The following is an 18605-nucleotide window of genomic DNA, read 5'->3' as shown; positions in this document are numbered from 1 at the left end:
CTGGTCATCTGTTTCTAGATTTCAGGGCAGGGTACAGCATACACTTCTGCATCCAGAACAAAATCTGGCATTTCTTCTTATGAACACCAGACGTAAGAGTCCTAGGTCATCTCTTATTGATTCTGAAACACAGCTCATTTCTCCTCTACAGATGTCTGTCAGCCAAAAAGCAGCCTTAGTAACTTGACACTTGTGGCTCTGAGGGCTCTTATTGTACCGTGTGTTCCTGCTGACCAGTGTGATTTGATTTCTGTGAATTAAACCAATTGGGAGCAGCGCTAGTTAGGAAGGGCTCTGAAGTCTGATTTTCTTCATAAGGATGTTTCATAGGCATACATACAACACCCATGAATAGTGTGAGGTGAATTTGGTTCCTGCTGTAGACAATGCTATAAACTATGTGTGTGGATTCTGCCAGGTATTACATGGTTTAATTAATAATTCACAGAGTGCTTTCCTATATAAAAGAGATCATGTTATATTTAAGGCAGACTTTGTAGCTTGAATTGAATTTCTTTGGTGGCTTTGAGGTCTTTCTCTGTTTCCCATACAACAGAAAGGTAATTTAAAAAACTAACATTGTCCCTGTGGCTTAATATTATTTTTTGCATCAATCACAGGCACTTTTTAAATCTATTTCTGGTTATAACAGGTGTTTGGTGGTGATTTTGTCCTCAGGTAGTAATTATTAAAAAAACCCAAACAAACAAAAACAAACCCTTCCCTAGATATGTGCCAAATTATAAATATACAAAGATTAATCACTAAAGTATAATATCACTTTTTACCATTGCTTTTTTTTTCAAGATTAGAAAGTTGTGTACTCTGGTAGTGAGCCTCCTTTCTGTAATATAGAGTATTTTAATAATACACACACACACACACACACACACACACGTGCGTATGTGTGTGTGTATGTATGTGTGTGTGTGTGTGTGTATTCTTAACATGCTCTATATTACAGAAAGGAGGCTCACTACCAGAGTACACAACTTTCTAACCTTGAAAAAAAACTTTAGTGATTAATCTTTATATATATATATATATAGTAAATACTTCTGATACTTAAAAAGACAAGAAGTGCAATCTGGTTACAGCAGTCTAAGTGAAGTAAATTGTTCCAAAATATTTTATGGGTGAAATCTGTTTCCTCCCCCTCTCACCAAGGAAAAAATCCAAACCTGAAAAATACACATTTCTCACTAGGATGCAAGTCACTCTGCCCACCTAAAGTCAGAATATTTGAGAAGTGAACAGATGGAGTACAGGGAGACTCAAGTTCACTCTTGCCATTGGATGCAGGGGATGCTGTAAACTGTGGTTCTGCATAAATGTGGGCAAGTGTGGCTCATTCCCTGGTACACAAAGACCTGATCCTATCACATTAAAGTTATTGAAAGACTTGCTATTGACTTCAGTGTGCTAAGGATTGAGTGCAAAATGGAAGGCCAATATGAAGACTGGTTCTGCAGTGGTCATAAGTGCATATGAACTCCTGCTAAGCAGTTCAGCTGATTGACTTCTCACGTAGCTCCTTCCCCACACTGATATAGCCCTCTGACCAATGGAACTTAGAGCCCAAAGCACTTTAGAAAATATATAGCTTTTGTTGATGTAAGTGCACTCTGATTCAGTAAAACTTATGTCTGTTAGGGTTGTGTGAAACTTTGGTAGCCAATTTGATTCGGAGGAGATTCAGCCTGATTCGGCAGCCAAATCTCCAAAACTGAATCGAATCAAGAGACCCATTAAAAGGTCCAAATCAAATTGGAAGCCTCTGAATCATTTCAGAGGCATTCAGACATTCAGAAGGCTTGCAGCAAACAGAAACTGAGAAGAGGGAGGGGAATAGGGTGATCTTCCATATATGGAAAAGCCTGAGAGGGGGGAAAGACTGCTCTGATATTGACATCTGTAGCTGGCCAGTGACTGTGATCTTTCACTGAGTTCCCTTCCAATCACAGTGCTCCATTGCAAAGGTGAGTGAGGTCACCCAGAGCATTGGGGAGATGCTTGCTCTGGATGGCCAGTCTTTCTCCTTTGTTGAGCATCCAAGATTCAGGTTGCTCATGGTGCTCGTGCCTACCTTTCCCTCACAGGCCGCTGGTGTGACCAGTCAGGCTGTCGGTGGGCTTTCCTTCAAGTGGAGGTGATGGATGAGTCCCACACAGCAAAGGAGATCATGGTGGCCGTGAACCACATGGTGCAGGGGTGGCTTGTTGGATAGGGCAAGTTCACCCATGGGTTCATCTCACTGACAACGGGACCAATATGGTAAAGGCAGTGCATGATGCCAACTTTGTTGGCATCCACTGTGTGACACACAAGTTCCACCTCATAGTCAGGGATGCCTGGGAGGGGGGCAGGGCTGCTGGTGATGGCACCATCTCTACCAGCCAGCTCATTTCAAAATGCAGGATGGTAGCAGGCTACTTCCACCGGAATATCAAGGGGGTCAAGATGCTGCGGACAAACAGGAAGAGCTGAGCATCCCACAGCGCTAAATCATGCAGGATGTGGAGACTCAGTAAAACTCCACATATCTGATGCTGAAAAGGCTGGTGGAGCAAGACAAGGCCATCCATGAAATGGCCTTGCTCAGGGAGATTGGTATCAGTGGCCTCCTTAACAAAATGGAGTGGGATACCATCTCCCAGATCTTGGTGGTCCTCAAGCCAAGCCTTAGCGCTGGTGATGCCCTCCTTAGCCAGGTGATCCCTGTAGTGAAGGAGCTTGAGAATGAAATGGAGAAGTTCCAGGGGATCGATGTTCCTGGCTGGGGCAACCCACTTTCTTTGTAAATGCATACAACCCTTCATTAAAGATTTTCATAAGTAGTTCTTAAATGTGCATTTAGACTAATAATATGATCCAAGTTTCCATAGTTTTGGGTATCCTGCATAATCTAATGATTCTTAAACACACTGCTGAGTGTTCAGTCCTGCTGAGAATCGGACCAATTTTTAAGAGCCCAAATATTTAAAATTTGTAACATAAAATAAAAATAATTTAAAAATATATATCTGCAGCCTATCACAGGGAGTATGACAAAAGCATAGACTTCAGTAGCCTGTGAGGGCAAGCTGACCAGCTTTCAACACCATGTGTCTAAATACATGTTTGTGTTCAAATCTGATTTTTGGAAGAGTAAGTTCCTGGAATGGGTTAATTTAAGAGTTATTCAGCCTTCACCTGTAAGAACTTCAAGACTCATACCATTTAACACAAAGCAAAGAAATAATAATTTACATCTCTTAAATAATGATCAGCTTAGCAATAAGTTTATATTGGCACAACATATTTCCAACATGTTACCACTGAATATAGACAGATGGTTGTATGGAAACTGTGGTTGTGTATTAACTGTTATTAATGGTTCAGCTGAATCACAATAGAAAACTCTAAGGTAGCTTATGGAATCAGAGTGAGCTTTGTATCTGCTATGACTGGCTTAAGCAAGGTTTATAGGTATTAATTATTCTGTTCTTTGGGTAATAAACCTGGGAAAGAAAATATGTAGAATTATGCTAAGGAGCTAGTATGATATCTGTCTGTCTGTCTGTCTATCTTCAACACTTAGCCTACATATCAGTTTAACATCCATTTATTTGCAATTAAGAATACCATGAATTAAAAGATCACCTATTAGCTTAGTCCCTTCAAGTGAATACATTATAGCAGCAAACTGCTGCACCACCACCAAAGGCAGATGAAATCAGTGATAAAACCCATTTAAAGTCAGAAAATATTCAGTTTATTGATAGATTTCCTGTAATCAGAGGAAGGAAGCATTCAGACACCGAGACAGAAGGAAGATAATATTCCCAGTCCAAAGTAGAGTAACATCAATTCCTCTGCCATTTGAGAGAGGATCCTTTGAGATAGTTCCTATTTCACATTATGTAGCCTTTTTAGTGCCAGTTTTGGTACTTACAGGGTATGTCTACATGGGATGTTTTACTGCACAGTAGACTAATCTGCTGCACAGGAAGGCATCACTGTGTAACCATGCACAGAAGCTATTGCACAGTAAATTAGGCTAATGTGTGGCTGTAAATATGGGTAGTAGATTAACTGTCTATTAGCTACTGCACAGTACCGTTCATGCAGATGCTATGAGCAAATTTGCTCCCGATCAGCCACACTAGTAGGAGACCGCAGGGAACAGGGCGTTCTCTGTCCCTAAACCTGTTGCCCCTCAGCTCCTGGCTCCCCACAATAGCTGGAACCCAGTCAGCACTAAGATGGGGTCATTCTCTGTCCCCCCTGTCCCAGCACTGCATGACTCCCAGCTCTCCAGAGAAGCTGGGTTTTAGAACTCGACTCTATGAGACACCCAATGACTAGGGAGACAACGGATTGATGCCATCATGCATCACCTGCACACATGGCTCGTCAACAGCTTTATTCAAAATGAAGACAGCTTTGGGCAAGCTCCAACAAACCGGGGAGCAGCCATGAACATTAGTTTTTTCCATATTTACACACCTTGGTATATGCTCATTAACATTTACCCCACCTTTATCCCTACTTTGTTCCACCCTTAGGCTGTCCCATTTTAAGCTCTGCCTCTGTTTACTGTTTGTTTAATTAGCATGGAATTGCCTATGTATTTCACTTATATACATTTTTTTTGCTATGAGCACATGCTTAAGACCCGGACCCCACTTCTTTTGGTCACATGGGCGTACTTCAACCAAAGCCTGGAATCTTTTTGAGGCTTCTTTACCAATCACCATTCACCTTTTCATATATGTGATTCTGTTACCAGTTACATGTTGTCTTTCACATTCCAGTCTGTTTTTTCAGTCCCTAGTTGTACTATCTCCACATTCCTAAGACTTCACCTCATTCACTGGATACAGACTTACACAGACTCGCTTGAAAATGGTTGACACAGTTAAGACAGTTACTTAATAAGTGAATGGCTGGCTTAGCATAAACAATCATAAGCAAAATCTGCTTTATCTTCTAATGATAGCCAGTGTCCTGCATCCTGTTCTTCTTACAGAATAAGCTATATATCTTACAACACTACTATATTGTTAGGAAAATGCTTGCCTAAGCATTTTGCAATGTACTTTTAACATACCATTTTGCCTTGTAGTTAGCAGCTTTGCTAAGCCACAGGTCATAGACTTTTATTCAGCTGCAAATCCAGTGCTCCCCAAGATCCAAATACTGGGACCCAATTATCTCCAGGACTGGAGAGTTCTCTGCTTTCCCGCTTAGCCGGGGGCTCACTGGCAGCTATCCCACTTGTGGGGAAGCTGCCAATGAGCCCCCAGCTGAGTGGAGATTCCCCAGAAGACAGACAGTCCTGGCCAGACCACTGTTGGGTGGGACATCTCTACTCAGCCAGGGGTTCTCTGGAAGCTGACCCACAGGTTGGACAGCTCCTGGTGAGTTCCCTGTTCGTTGGGGAAGTCCTGCTGGGCATTGGGCTCACTTGCAGCTCTGTGTCATGATGTGCACAGGGCTGGGAGAGCTCTGAAGGTTGCAGTGGCAGGTATCTCCCAGTACCGTGCATATCAGGACCCCTCCCAATGAGTGTGGGTCCAGGAGACAGCTGCCACTCTCCTGGCCCCATGCATATCTGGAATGGCTCCCCATTCCACCTGCAAGCCCCCACGCTAGCACTCCAGGGGATCCTGGAGCTCCCCTTGTTTGCTGCAGCGGGGCAGAGCAGAGCAGAAGTAGCCCTGTAGACTTGATCCCAACAGGGTGCACGTATAGACATGCTCCCAGGGAAGGCTTACTGTACAATACTTTACTGTGAAATAAGCCTATGTCACATTAATAGTATGTTTAGATGCATGCACATAGGATTTAGTTTCTATTTTCACTGCCAGTAGCTGCACTTGCTCACATTTATTTTCTCAATATGTTCAGAAGCCGTTTGTCTGGCTTTGCATGCTCTGGGGCATAATAAGGTTGCCTGTCTACATGCATAACTGTGTCAGCTGCAGTGGCAGTCCCTCATGGTTGCGGATGATCACTCCCACGGGTCAAGTAAAGGTTAGTAGATGAGTCTGTTGATGGATAAGAAGGCCATCCTAGAGCCATAGATTCTCTGGCAAATGCCAAAAGTGGTGTTTAAAGGGAGTGTTGAACCATTGATTCCCCAATCTTTTTTCCTTTCCTTCCATTTATGTTGTTTTTCTGCCCCCAGGGTGAGATGGTTTCCTTCAAAGTAAGATATGCCTTCCCTCACAAGGCATCACCATGTAGCCCTGTCCTGGGGTAATTTTTCCCAATTACTGGTGTCAATGCCATAACTCTCCATATTTGCCGTGAGGATGTCCCTGAAGCATTTCTTTTAGCCCCTGTGTGTTCTCTGTCTTTGGCTGAGTTGGGAGGATAGCAGTTGTTTTGATATACATACATCAAACGTGTGCACAGTGTCCTGTCCAAACAACTGATGTTGAATAATCAATGCTTACACACTAGTGGTGTTAGTGTCAGTGAGAACACTGGCATTTTTGCAATGATCCTCCTACTTTATGCCAAGGATCTTCCAGAAGTACTGCTGGTGATGGCATTTCAGGCTTTTCAGTTGGTCCCTGTAGGTCACCAAAACTTCAAAGACATACAGAAAAGTTGGGATTACCACAGCCTTATTATTATAGGAGCTTTGTTCAAATCCTGATGTGATAATCATTGAACATGCAATGCTTCAGTCTTCCAAAGGCTGAACTAGCACATCAGATCCTATACTGTCTCTCCTCATCAATGTTGGCCTTATTTGAAAGATGGTATTTAACACTTTCCATCTCCTGCCCGTCAATGAGGATCTTTGGCTGGCGGGGGTGGGGTGGGGGGAAGGTGATTGGCTTGGAGAAGGCTGGTGAATCATCTTTGTTTTTCCAGTGTTAAGGGTCAGTCCTAGGCACTGATATGCTTGAGAGAACTGTGTGTAAATATCTGGAAAAGCAGTTAGAGAAAATATTTGACTAACAGACCTTTGGGAGACAATTTTAGCTCCTTAGGCGTTAGGGCACATTCCCATGGATAAAGAGACTTAGGTTCTAGTTCCTCTTTTCTAGAGAAAATTCTGAATCTGCATATCATAGTTTCATGCTTGGTAGGGTCAGAAGGGACCAGAGCAGATCATCAAGTCCGACCCCCTGCCATGACAGGAAAAAGTACTGGGGTCAAACGACCCCAGCAAGGTGTTCATCTAGCCTCCTCTTAAAGACCCCCAGGGTAGGAGCCAGCACCACTTCACTTATAGTTTCATAGTTTCATAGTAGCTAGAGTCAGAAGGGACCTAGGTAGATCATCTAGTCCGACCCCCTCCCTTGGCAGGAAAGAGCACTGGGGTCAGATGACCCCGGCAAGGTGCTCATCTAATTTCCTTTTAAAAATCCCCAGGCTAGGAGCCTGCACCACTTCCCCTAGAAGCCGGTTCCAGGCCATAGCCGCCCTGACTGTGAAGTAGCGCCTCCTAATATCTAATCTAAACCTACCCTCCGCCAGCTTGTGACCGTTATTCCTGGTCACTCCTGGCAGCACACGGGGGAACAGGGACTCCCCCAATACCTGCTGATCCCCCCTGACCAGTTTGTAGCAGGCCACAAGGTCCCCCCTTAACCTTCGCTTGTGGAGGCTAAACAGCTTCAGGTCCCGTAGCCTCTCCTCATAAGGCCTGCCCTGCTGACCCCTGATCATACGAGTGGCCCTCCTCTGGACTCTTTCCATATCGTCCACGTCCCTCTTGAAGTGTGGCGCCCAGAACTGGACGCAGTACTCCAGCTGCGGCCTGACCAGTGCCGCATAGAGGGGGAGGATCACCTCCCTGGACCTGCTCGAGATGCATCTGTGGATGCATGACAGGGTACGGTTGGCCTTCTTGACTGCCTCCCCACACTGCCGGCCCATGTTCATCGTGGAGTCAATGACGACTCCAAGATCCTTTTCCGTCTCCGTGTTGGCAAGAGGGGAGTTCCCCAACCTGTAAGTGTGGTGCCGGTTCTTCCTCCCCATGTGCAACACCTTGCACTTATCAGTGTTAAACCCCATCCTATTCTCATCCGCCCACCCTTGCAACCTGTCAAGGTCAGCTTGTAGCCTATTGCACCCTTCTAGTGCACCCACATCCCCCCACATCTTAGTGTCATCAGCAAACTTGAACAGGGTGCTTTCTACCCCCTCATCCAAGTCACTGATGAAGATGTTGAACAGTGCGGGCCTGAGGACCGAGCCCTGCGGAACCCCACTGCCCACGTCCTTCCAGGTCGAGAAGAACCCATCCACTACCACCCTCTGGGTGCGGCCCTCCAACCAGTTAGCGACCCATTTAACTGTGTGGGCATCGACACCACAGTCTCCCAGCTTTTTGATGAGGACAGCGTGGGAGACAGTGTCGAAAGCCTTCCGGAAGTCCAGAAAGACTACATCCACAGCAACCCCTGCGTCTAATGATTTGGTGACCTGATCGTAAAAGGCCACCAGGTTGGTCTGACAAGACCTGCCACTGATGAACCCATGTTGGTTGCCCCTGAGCATGCGTTCCCCCGCAAGACCCCCCTGGATGTGTGCCAGGATAATTTTTTCAAAGAGCTTGCCCGGGATTGAGGTAAGACTAACTGGCCTGTAATTTCCCGGGTCCTCTTTTTTTCCCTTTTTGAAGATAGGGACCACATTGGCCCTCTTCCAGTCCTCCGGCACCTCACCAGAGCACCACGAGTGCTCATAGAGCCGCGCCAGGGGTCCCGCAATGACCTCGGCCAGTTCCTGTAGAACCCTAGGGTGAAGATCATCCGCACCAGCGGACTTGAACACGTCCAGCCTCTCCAGAAGTACCCTAACTAACTCCTCGCTAACCCCTGGCCCAGGCGTGTCTCTCTCGGGGCCCGAGGGGGGCCCAGCAGGGAGGTGGCTGAACTGGTCCCTACTTAGGAAGACAGAGGCAAAGAAATCGTTAAATGTGTTAGCTTTGTCATCTGGCCTGACGACTAAGTTGCCCATCGTGTCCTGCAGGGGCCCCACATTTCCCGGGACCCTCTTTTTACCCCCTATGTATTTGAAGAAGGACTTCTTATTGTCCTTAATCCGGGAAGCTAGTCCTATCTCCATCTCTGCCTTGGCCTTCCTGACTGCCCCCCTACATCCTCGGGCGACTGTAACATAGTCCTTCTTGGTGATGACCCCTTCCCTCCATTGAGTGTATGCCTCCCTTTTAGCAAGGAGACACTCCCGGATGCTCCTAGTGAGCCATGGGGGTTTATGTGCCCTCCTGCTCCCTTTGACCCTTGTTGGGATTACCTCCTTTGGGCATGGAGGATCGTCTCCTTAAGGACCAACCACTCACTTTGGACATCTGGCTCCCTTCCCCTCTCGGATCTCAGCGTTTCCCCAATGATCCTCCTTAGCTTGTTGAAGTCAGCCCTCCTAAAGTCTAGGACTGTTGCCTTGCTGCAGCCCTTTGCCACCTTACGCTGGATGGTGAATTCCAGCAAGCGATGATCACTGTCTCCCAGGTGGCCCATCACCCGCAGCCCTCTCACCAGGTCATCACCCGTGGCCAGCACCAGGTCCAACAAGGCGTCTCCCCTGGTGGGGCTGTGCACCTCCTGGGTTAGATGGAGGTCCTGCACTCTGGCTAAGAACCGACGTGAGCGGTCAGACCTGCCTGACTGCTCTTCCCAGCAGATGTCTGGGAAGTTCAGGTCCCCCATGATGACCACATCCTTAGCCTTCACTGCCTCTGTGAGCTGACCTAAGAATTCCTGGTCAAGCTCTTCTCCCTGGTTGGGAGGTCTATAGTAGACTCCCACCGTTAAGTCTCTATCCCCCGGACTGCCTTTTACTCTAACCCAGAGCACCTCAGAGTGTCCCCCCTCTACCCCCTTGCTAATTGACGAGGAAGTATATTCCTCCTTGATGTAGAGTGCTACTCCCCCACCTTTCCTTCCTATCCTGTCCCTCCTGTATAGCCTGTAGCCCTTGACACTCACCGCCCAGTCATGCGATGAGTCCCACCACGTTTCTGTGATCCCCACTATGTCTGGGCTGGTGACAGCTAGGAGGAGGGCGAGTTCCTCCTGCTTCTTCCCCATGCTTCGAGCATTCGTGTAGAGGCATTTGAGGCCTCCAACGGTTGTGCCCACTGACCCCCTAGTCTCATCAATGCCCCATCCCCCATCACTTACCTGTTTCTCCCTTTTAACCATTGGTCTGGGCTCGCTGGAAGTTGGTTCCAGATCCTAACCACCCTGACAGTGAAGTAGTGCCTCCTGATATCTAGTCTGAATCTATCCTCTGCCAGCTTGTGACCATTATTTCTAGTCACTCCTGGTGGTGCTCGGGGGAACAGGGACTCCCCGAATGCCTGCTGGTCCCCCCTGACTAGTTTGTTAATGACCACTAGATTCCCCCTCAGCCTTCTTTTGTGGAGGCTGAACAGGTTCAGGTCCCGTAGCCTCTCCTCATAAGGCCTGCCCTGTTGCCCCATGATCATGTGAATGGCCCTCCTCTGGACACTCTCCATGTTGTCCACATCCCTTCTGAAGTGTGGCGCCCAGAACTGGATGCAGTACTCCAACTGCAACCTGACCAATGTCACAAAGAGGGGGAGTATCACGTCCTTGGACCGGCTTGAGATGCAGCTGTGGATGCATGACAAGGTACAGTTGGCCTTCCTGACCGCATCCCCACACTGTCAGCCCATGTTCATTTTGGCATCAATGATGACTCCAAAATCTTTTTCTGCCTCTGCACTGATGAGAGGGGAGTTCCCCAGCCTGTAGGTATGCTGCTGGTTCTTCCCCCCCAGGTATAGCACCTTGCACTTGTCAGTGCTGAAACCCATCCTATTCTCATCCACCCACCCCTGTAACCTGTCTAGGTCCGATTAAAGCCTATCCCTCCCTTCTAGTGTGCTTACATCCCCTCACATCTTAGTGTCATCTGCAAATTTGAACAGGGTGCTTTTTACCCCCTCGTCCAAGTCGCTGATGAAGATGTTGAACAGTGCAGGCCCGAGGACCAAGGTCTGGGGGACCCCTCTGCCCACTTCCCTCCAGGTTGAAAATGACACATCCACCACCACTCTCTGGGTGTGGCCCTCCAGCCAGCTAGTGACCCATTTAACTGTATAGGTGTCAATGCCACAGTCCCCTAGTTTTTTAATGAGAATGGGGTGAGAGACAGTGTCAAAGGCCTTCCAAAAGTCCAGAAAGACTATGTCCACTGCTACCCCTGCATCTAAGCATTTTGTGACCTGATCATAGAAGGCCACCAGGTTGGTCTGACAGGACCTGCCTCTAATGAACCCGTGTGGGTTGTCCCTAAGCATAATCTCCCCTGCTGGCCCCTCGTGGACATGCACCAGGATAATTCTCTCAAAAAGCTTACCCAGGATCTAGGTAAGACTAACTGGCCTATAATTTCCTATAGTTTCCCACAAAATTCTCTAACTGCCAGGCCATGGTTTGGGTAATGCTCACAAGATCCTCCAGCTCCTCTCTTGAAGGTGGTTCACTGGGAATCCAAGGAAAGAAGAAATGTAGAGTCTAGAAAAAGTAAACCAGAATAAAAGTGGTTCAGGAACATTGGCGTTATGCTGGAATGGAGGGGATCCTGGGTTCTAGATATGACACTTGCCCCCAGTACAGTGAAAATTATCCTACTTATCCATTTTATCAAATTAATATTAAACACAAGATAAAGTGTTGGGGCTATGGGTTCTGACCCTAACCATTGGGCTAATGGATTAAAAAAAGGGAGGCTTATGGTCATTGTCTTCCTCCTCCTATTTAGGGGAGGGAGGAGCAGTTACATGGAAGTAAGATCTAGAAACTCCTACATAAGTGCCCATATGGCTATGTAAGAGGCACTTAGGCATATCAAGATGAAAAAAAGATGGTCCCTTTGTGTACATAGCAAAAGTTATCTACAGGGAAGACTTTATAACAATATGCAAATCTGAAAATGGCCTCTCAAAAGAGCAAGGAAACTGTCAAAAAGTGTTGAGAGAAAAAGGATAGTACAGGCTGATTATTCACTAGGGTAAATTAGCAAAAAAGTTAAATAATGAGCCCTGCCAGTAGCAAATTACCTTCTATACTCTGGACTTTGGTTCAACTTCATTGACTTATGCCTGGCAATGTTAGATTTCTCCCTCACCTCCTGTGGGAAGGTTTCAGATTCCTAAGGCCTTCTTCCCACAAGGTCTGGGTAGGATTAACAAAAATTAGGGTATAGAGGTGGCAAACCCTCTTAATCCTTCTCTATTTTCCTGTGTGAAAATGTAGTACATGTCATAATCTACTCTGACTCTGTCACTTTTCTAATAGTCTTAGTGAGATTGGGTTATTTTTAGAATATAAAAGTCCAGTTTGTTTTATTTTTTTTCCATTTTCTATTGCCCTATGGTATGTGGAGTGGTTTATTAGCTTCATAGATGTGGGAGGGAAATATGTTGTTGAGAAAGAAAGGTGGGGAAATAGCACATGGAGAATCACAGTGAGGACATAAGTGAGTATAGTTATGTTTGAATACTTACTTTCTTTTTTCCTGCATGACTGTCTTTAAAGCTATTAAGCAGGTAGTCAACAAAGATGAGGTTACTAACTTCATTAATAAATATATACAGAATAGAGATCGGGGTAGGGACAGACATTCAAAAAACCAGAGCCTGAACTGATTCAACCTTTTCATGTTAGTCTAACCTGCCTAGGCTGAACCGGTTTGTAACTGAACAAACATGCAGGCACATGCCTGCAGTTGTTCAGCCAGGTGCAGCACGTGCTAGAGCCAGGCTGCACCTGCAGGGAAGCTGGGCTGTGGGAGCATGGCCAACCCATGCTCAACTGGCCAGAGAGGAGTTTTATTCCTCCTCCCTCTGCCACTGGCAGAGACCCAAACCAGGTCTGCCTGCACTCCTCACTGGCTGTTGTAGCAGAGCAGGCACCATGGCCTCTGAGGCAGATGGGGCCAGGGAGAAGAGTTAGTTTTTCTTCTATCCCACTGGCAGCCAGGTGGCTCCCTGCCTGCAACAGGCCCCCAACTGTCTCCTCCGCCAGAGGTCAAAGGAATAAACCCATCCCTGCCTCCCCAGGGGCCCTGCCTGGCCATACCCCCTCCCCACTGCTTTGATGGAGGGGCAGAGCCCTTACTGCGGGGGCAGCCCCTGTCACACTGTGGAGGAGAGCGAGCCCCTTCCTGGTGAGGGGCTGCGCTCTGGGCTTGGCTTGTGAGCAGCAGTCCCGGAACGTGGAGTGGATCAGAGTACTGCAAGCCCCCACAGCGCTGCTGTGCTCCACAGCCACTCTGCTAGCCCCACAGTGCAGCTGTGCTGAGAAGCCATGACATGTTCCTGCCCACCGGGACTCACCACTCCAGCTGGTGGGCAGGGGCAGGCCTGTCATCTGCCGCTCATTCTGTACTGGGGCAAGACACTGAGGGGGCTTATTCAGCCCCTGTTATTCCCCCCTGAGCTTCAGCTGTGGCCCAGCTGGGCAGACCCTGCAGCCAGCAGCTGAATAAGTCTCTTCCTGCTCGGGGGGCTTGCTCCAATTACAGAGGGGTCACTTGCACCACAGCCAGGTACACCCAACCCAGCCGCTGTGGCCCTGTGCTTGAAAACAGCTCCCTGCCAGCAAGAAGGGGCTGATTCAGCCACTGTTTCTGAGCACAGAGCAGCAGCTGGACTGGGCAGACTCTGCTGTGGTAGAACAGCCCCTCTGTGCTTGCAGCAAGCCTCCTCCCAGCAGGAAGGGGCTTATTCAGCTGCTGACTGTGGGGTCTGCCCAGCCAGGCTGCAGCTGAAGCTTGGCAGGGGGGAATAATGGGAGCTGAATAAGCCCTCAGTGTCTTGCCTCAGCACAGAATGAGTGGCAAGGGTCAGGCCCTCTCCTGCCTGGCAGCTGGAGTGGTGAGTGCCCGATAGGCAGGAGCCTATCACAGCTTCCTGATGGGGCTGTCCTGTGGGGCTGGCAAAGAGGCTATGGAGTGCAGCAGCACTGTAGGGACTTGCAGGGCTCCAGTCCGCTCCACACTCCAGCACTGCCACATCCAGCCCCTTGCCAGAAAGGGATTTGCCCCCACCCACAGTGTGACAGGGGCTCCCACCCCCAGTAAGGGTTCTGCCCCTCCTGCCACAGTGGTGGGAAGGGAGCACGGCCAGGCAGGGTCTGGGGGGGGAGGGTAGAGACGGGGTTATCATTCCGGCCTCCAGTGGAGGGGACAGCTGGGAGCCTATTCCAGGCAGGGAGCCACACAGCTGCCAATGGGGTAGAGGAGAAACTAACTTTGCTGCCTGTTCCCCTCTGCCTCAGAAGCCATGGTGCCCCCCTGCTGCAGCAGCAAGGAGGCAGTGTGGACAGACCCATATCAGGTCCCTGCCAGTGGGATAGAGAAGGGCAATTAAACCCCTCTTTGGCCAGACCCATGCCTCTGCTAGTCTCTGCTTGGGCTGTGGAGCAGAGGGGTGGGGCCAGCCTGGCTGTGCTGGAGCAGAGATTCCCTCCCAGCCAGAGAGCATGCCAGGAAGCTGGGGGTCTCTGAATTAACTCAAACTAGCAAAGTATCTGGGACAGACAATGCATAAACTGGCTTGAGCCAAATCAATTAAGTCTGATACTACATTCAACCAGGTTTATCTCAAACTGGTTTCGGCCATTTTCCACTGGTTTATGTGCATTGAATGTCTGTTCTGTTACAGGTTTAAACCAGTTTCTGATCACTTAAGCTGGTTTATGTGTAATGTTTGTCCCTCACCCAGGGGAGAAGAGGGTGAAGTAGCTGAAGACAGAAAGGAGGGTTTAAGGAAAAAGATATTTTACTAACAGTGTAAGAGTTGGCTAGCGCCGATAGTTTCAAACCTTGTTATGATATGAATAATATTCATGTAGGAAAATAAAATGTCATTTAGTATGCTCTCTACCCCAGTTGTTAATCATTAGTAATGCATGTCAAACTCTGTTGCGCTGTCTCACTGTTTCTGGAAGACTGAAATGAAGAAGATACAGAAGGAGAATTTGAGATAGCAGGACTCCAGATATTGTCTCTATCTACAGAATTCTAGGGTCTCCAGAGATGTTTCTTTGTAGTTTCATAACAAGGTTATGCTTTCTTCTGTTGATTTTTTTTGTGTGTGTGTGTGTGTATTATAATTTATTTCAAATTAGAGTTATAAGACATGGTATGAATAAAAGAGTGACCTTGGTGCTGGAAGCACAACTAAAGTGATGGGTAGGAGTCTAACAGTTAATTATCAAAAAACTATGAAAAGGAGGTCAGAGTCATGCTAGTAGCTTCAAGATTTATTTTAGGTTTTCTAGACATTACCTGGGGATTGCCTTGGATCAGCATAATATGACTTCCATTAGTGCTTTCTACAGGCCTATAATGTATTTCCCTGTATCACTCTTATAATTAGTGACTGATATCATGCATTAGTGCAGTATTGTAATAAGGGGTGGGTAAGAACGGCACCTACCTCATGTGCCAGGATCATCTCTTAACCCCACAGAGTCCACGCCCAGCAAGAACTTCAAAACAGTGTCAGTCGCTGACCCCAGAGTAGGCAAAGCTCATGCATTGGCAGCAGCTCAGCTGGGACAGCTTAGAAATTCCTGGTATAGGTAAGGCTGGTGTCCTTCTGCCTCTCCCTTGCCTCAAATCTCAGATCCATACCTCCAGTTCTCAGACCCCCACCCTCTGCCTCTCCATTCCCAGAACCCACATGTCCTTGCACCCCGCTCTAGGATCCATGTGCTTGCTCTGCCACCACCCTTGCTCCCGCACCCTGGATGCAAACTCAGCTTGTTACACCACTGGTTTACTTAAGCATGTAAATCCCATAATATTGATATAGTACATTTACTTACAAGCCACATATACATTTTCACTAAAAGTCAGCCCTCCAAAATTGTGTGCATGTCTTCTAATGGAGAAAGCAATGTTTCTTCATTGAAATGGAAGCATGGAGACACTGCACTCCAGTGACTTCCAAAAATGGCTGCTACTTCTCCCTGGCCCAGCAAGAGCAGAAGCAGGATCTAGCATTAACCTTCTCACAGCTGCTAAGAAATTGTCAGGAACTTTTAGCTGAGAAACCCAAAGCTGCTACCAATTCCTTAGCGGGTATGAGAAGCTTAATCCTAGCTTGTGCCTGAAACAGCCGTTGAGTTGGCTGACAGCATGAGAGCTGTACATGCTGTAGGCCATCAGCAATTTTTTTCCAACAGTCTGCCTTCCCAGAATAAGGTGTGTGTCTTATTTGTTAGGGAGGGTGCATGGTATGTGAAAAAATACAGCAATTAAAATGTGTTAGGAAGTGGAAGTTAAATAAAATTTTGGTAGTTAGTAGATAAGTAAAGTCCTAAAGAAATAGGATAGAACTGTGAATTCAGATTGCATATGCATATGAATTCAAAGATGTATCTACAGAAATAATACAGAATGACAGAAAATTAATTTGATTGTTGACAGAGTTACTAAAATTTGCCAAGAGTTATGGGATTAATTACATGAAATGACACTTACTGGAAGAAAATAGTTTGTTGAATTAATGAATATGCATAGTCAGGATAAACCAGAGACTTGCATTCTGTAGGTCAAAAACAACCCCATACTAAGGCCTCAGTATTTTCATTCTCTCTTTGCAAGAAAGTACTTCTATAACTGGTAAGAACATTTACTCAAAGGGAATTTTGCAGGAGCAATTTCTTAATAAAAACTAAGCCAAACTTACCTAGTATTGAGTGGTAGTTATTTATGTTTGTCTGGAGTTAGAAAAAGGCAGGGCAGTATGGCATATTATAGACCAGGGACCTGAGTGGGTGCTAAGTCCTGGGAGCCAGCTGGAGGTAAGGAGAAGGGGAGCAGGGGGTACATGCAGCACAGCTTGCCCAGGCAGTGTTGTCCACAGCTTCTCCCATGGTACTGCACATGGGACTGAGCCTCACCTGCTCCCACTTGCACCTACTGGCCTGGCCCCAGCCAGCATGCACAGCTTACTCGTGGGTCTACTTCCAGGCCAGCTGCAGCTTCCTGGGTGCTGCTAAGCTCCCTTTCCCTCCAGAAGCTCCTCTGACCCCAGTTCCTGGCCACCTTCCACCCACAGGACTTCCTGCAAGTGGCTGCTTATCACATTGGGTGGGTAGAGTGGATGGAAGGTGGTCAGGATCTGGAGCCAGATCCCTGTGCACTGGGGTAGGAGCCACCCAGATCCAGCTTCCCTCCTGCCTGGAGCAACATAGTAGGATTGCTGAGAGAGATGGAAGTGGGCTCAAGAGAAAAATAGGGATATGCAAAGTAGTTAACCCATTGACAGACATAAAGGTTATAAAAGCTGTCCCAGATAATGGGATAAGAATGCACAGAGTTTGTATTGAGACCATAGTTAACACAAACTAGTCTGTGGATAACTCTGTTTCACATTTTTGCATTGAAGTTAGTTTTTAAAGTTTAGACCTGTTAAGAACAGGTCTTCTCAGATCAGTGATGAAAAGTCCAGCAAAGTTAGCGTTCTGCCACAGAATTTTGTGTTTTTTGGAACTGATGTCAGAACAGTGTTCATTTATTCTTTCACATAGCGATTGTCCTGTCTATCCAACATAGTAGTAGGGCTTTGTAAGCAGGTGATCACAGGAATGATGGTATGATGATAGTAGTAGAAGAGTAGGTGAGCAAACCCTGGATGTTATAACCTATGGTTTTTTAGTCTAGTGATGATGTGGTCTGTGTTGATTAGGGGGCACAGCTGATGTCTGGGTCTGCAGCAAGGCCTAGTGACTTGATGAGGATAGGGGAAACATTGTTGGAGGCTCAGAGGCTTCCTGTAAGCCAGGACAAGCTTGTCCTTAAGTCTGCTTTGAGATAGTTGTCATTTTCAAGGAGGGTTTTGAAGTTACTAATGATGTGTCCAAAGAGTTCAAGCTGGGTCTCTGCAGGTCTTAATAACAGGGATTGTGTTGTCCTTTTCATGTGGCTCAGCTCCAGCACTTAGTGCCACACTCCCAAACTTTTTGTCTAATATTGTGATACTTCCTGTCCATGCAGAAAACAAATAAAACAGCCAAAAAAAGATTTACTCAAATAAGCAGAACAAAGAGAGGAATAAGATAAGATGGAGGAATCTTCATGGGAAAGTCAAATTATGAAGAACAAGACTCACTAAATATGGAAGCTTAACTTCCTTCTCCTGCTCTTCCTACAGATTTAATGACTAGATTACTTTTTTAGCTGTATCACACATGTACACTTCCTGGAAAGGTAAAAATGAAGGTGCTGGCTGTTGGCACTGGATTTATGACCCAGGTACCTTGTTCTGGGCAGACCCAAACCCCCAGACTAGCCACAACCTCTCCATTTGATAATAGGTACATTTTATTGATATACAATGACAGCAGATAATAATAATGCAGGCAAGGCAAATAAAATAAACCACTGCCCCCTGATTCTGTATCTACCAGTCCTAGAGCTATCACAGTGGGAAGGTATGTCTGGCCAGTACAAGAGCTTCACCCCAGTTTATTTTTTGAATGTCAAACATCAGCATCCTAGAGGTCAAAAGAGAAAGTCTACCCCCATGGTGGGGTGGGCAAGACAGCCTGGTGGTGTTTTCTCTGTCCATGATGGCCTCGGGTTACCCT

General features: G+C 46.8%; 1 protein-coding gene across 4 annotated transcripts in view; it reads left to right on the top strand.

Moving 5' to 3' along the window:
* The window catches only part of CSMD3 (CUB and Sushi multiple domains 3), a 1311906-nt gene that overhangs the window by 203069 nt on the left and 1090232 nt on the right, over positions 1-18605 (top strand). The gene's annotated exons all lie outside the window — the stretch shown is intronic.

The sequence above is a fragment of the Crocodylus siamensis genome, chromosome 3 (assembly GCF_052110815.1).
Source record: "Crocodylus siamensis isolate JL-2025a chromosome 3, ASM5211081v1, whole genome shotgun sequence".
NCBI lineage: Eukaryota > Metazoa > Chordata > Crocodylia > Crocodylidae > Crocodylus > Crocodylus siamensis.
The sequence above is the reverse complement of the archived record's forward strand: the minus strand, read 5'-3'. Positions and strand labels throughout refer to the sequence as shown.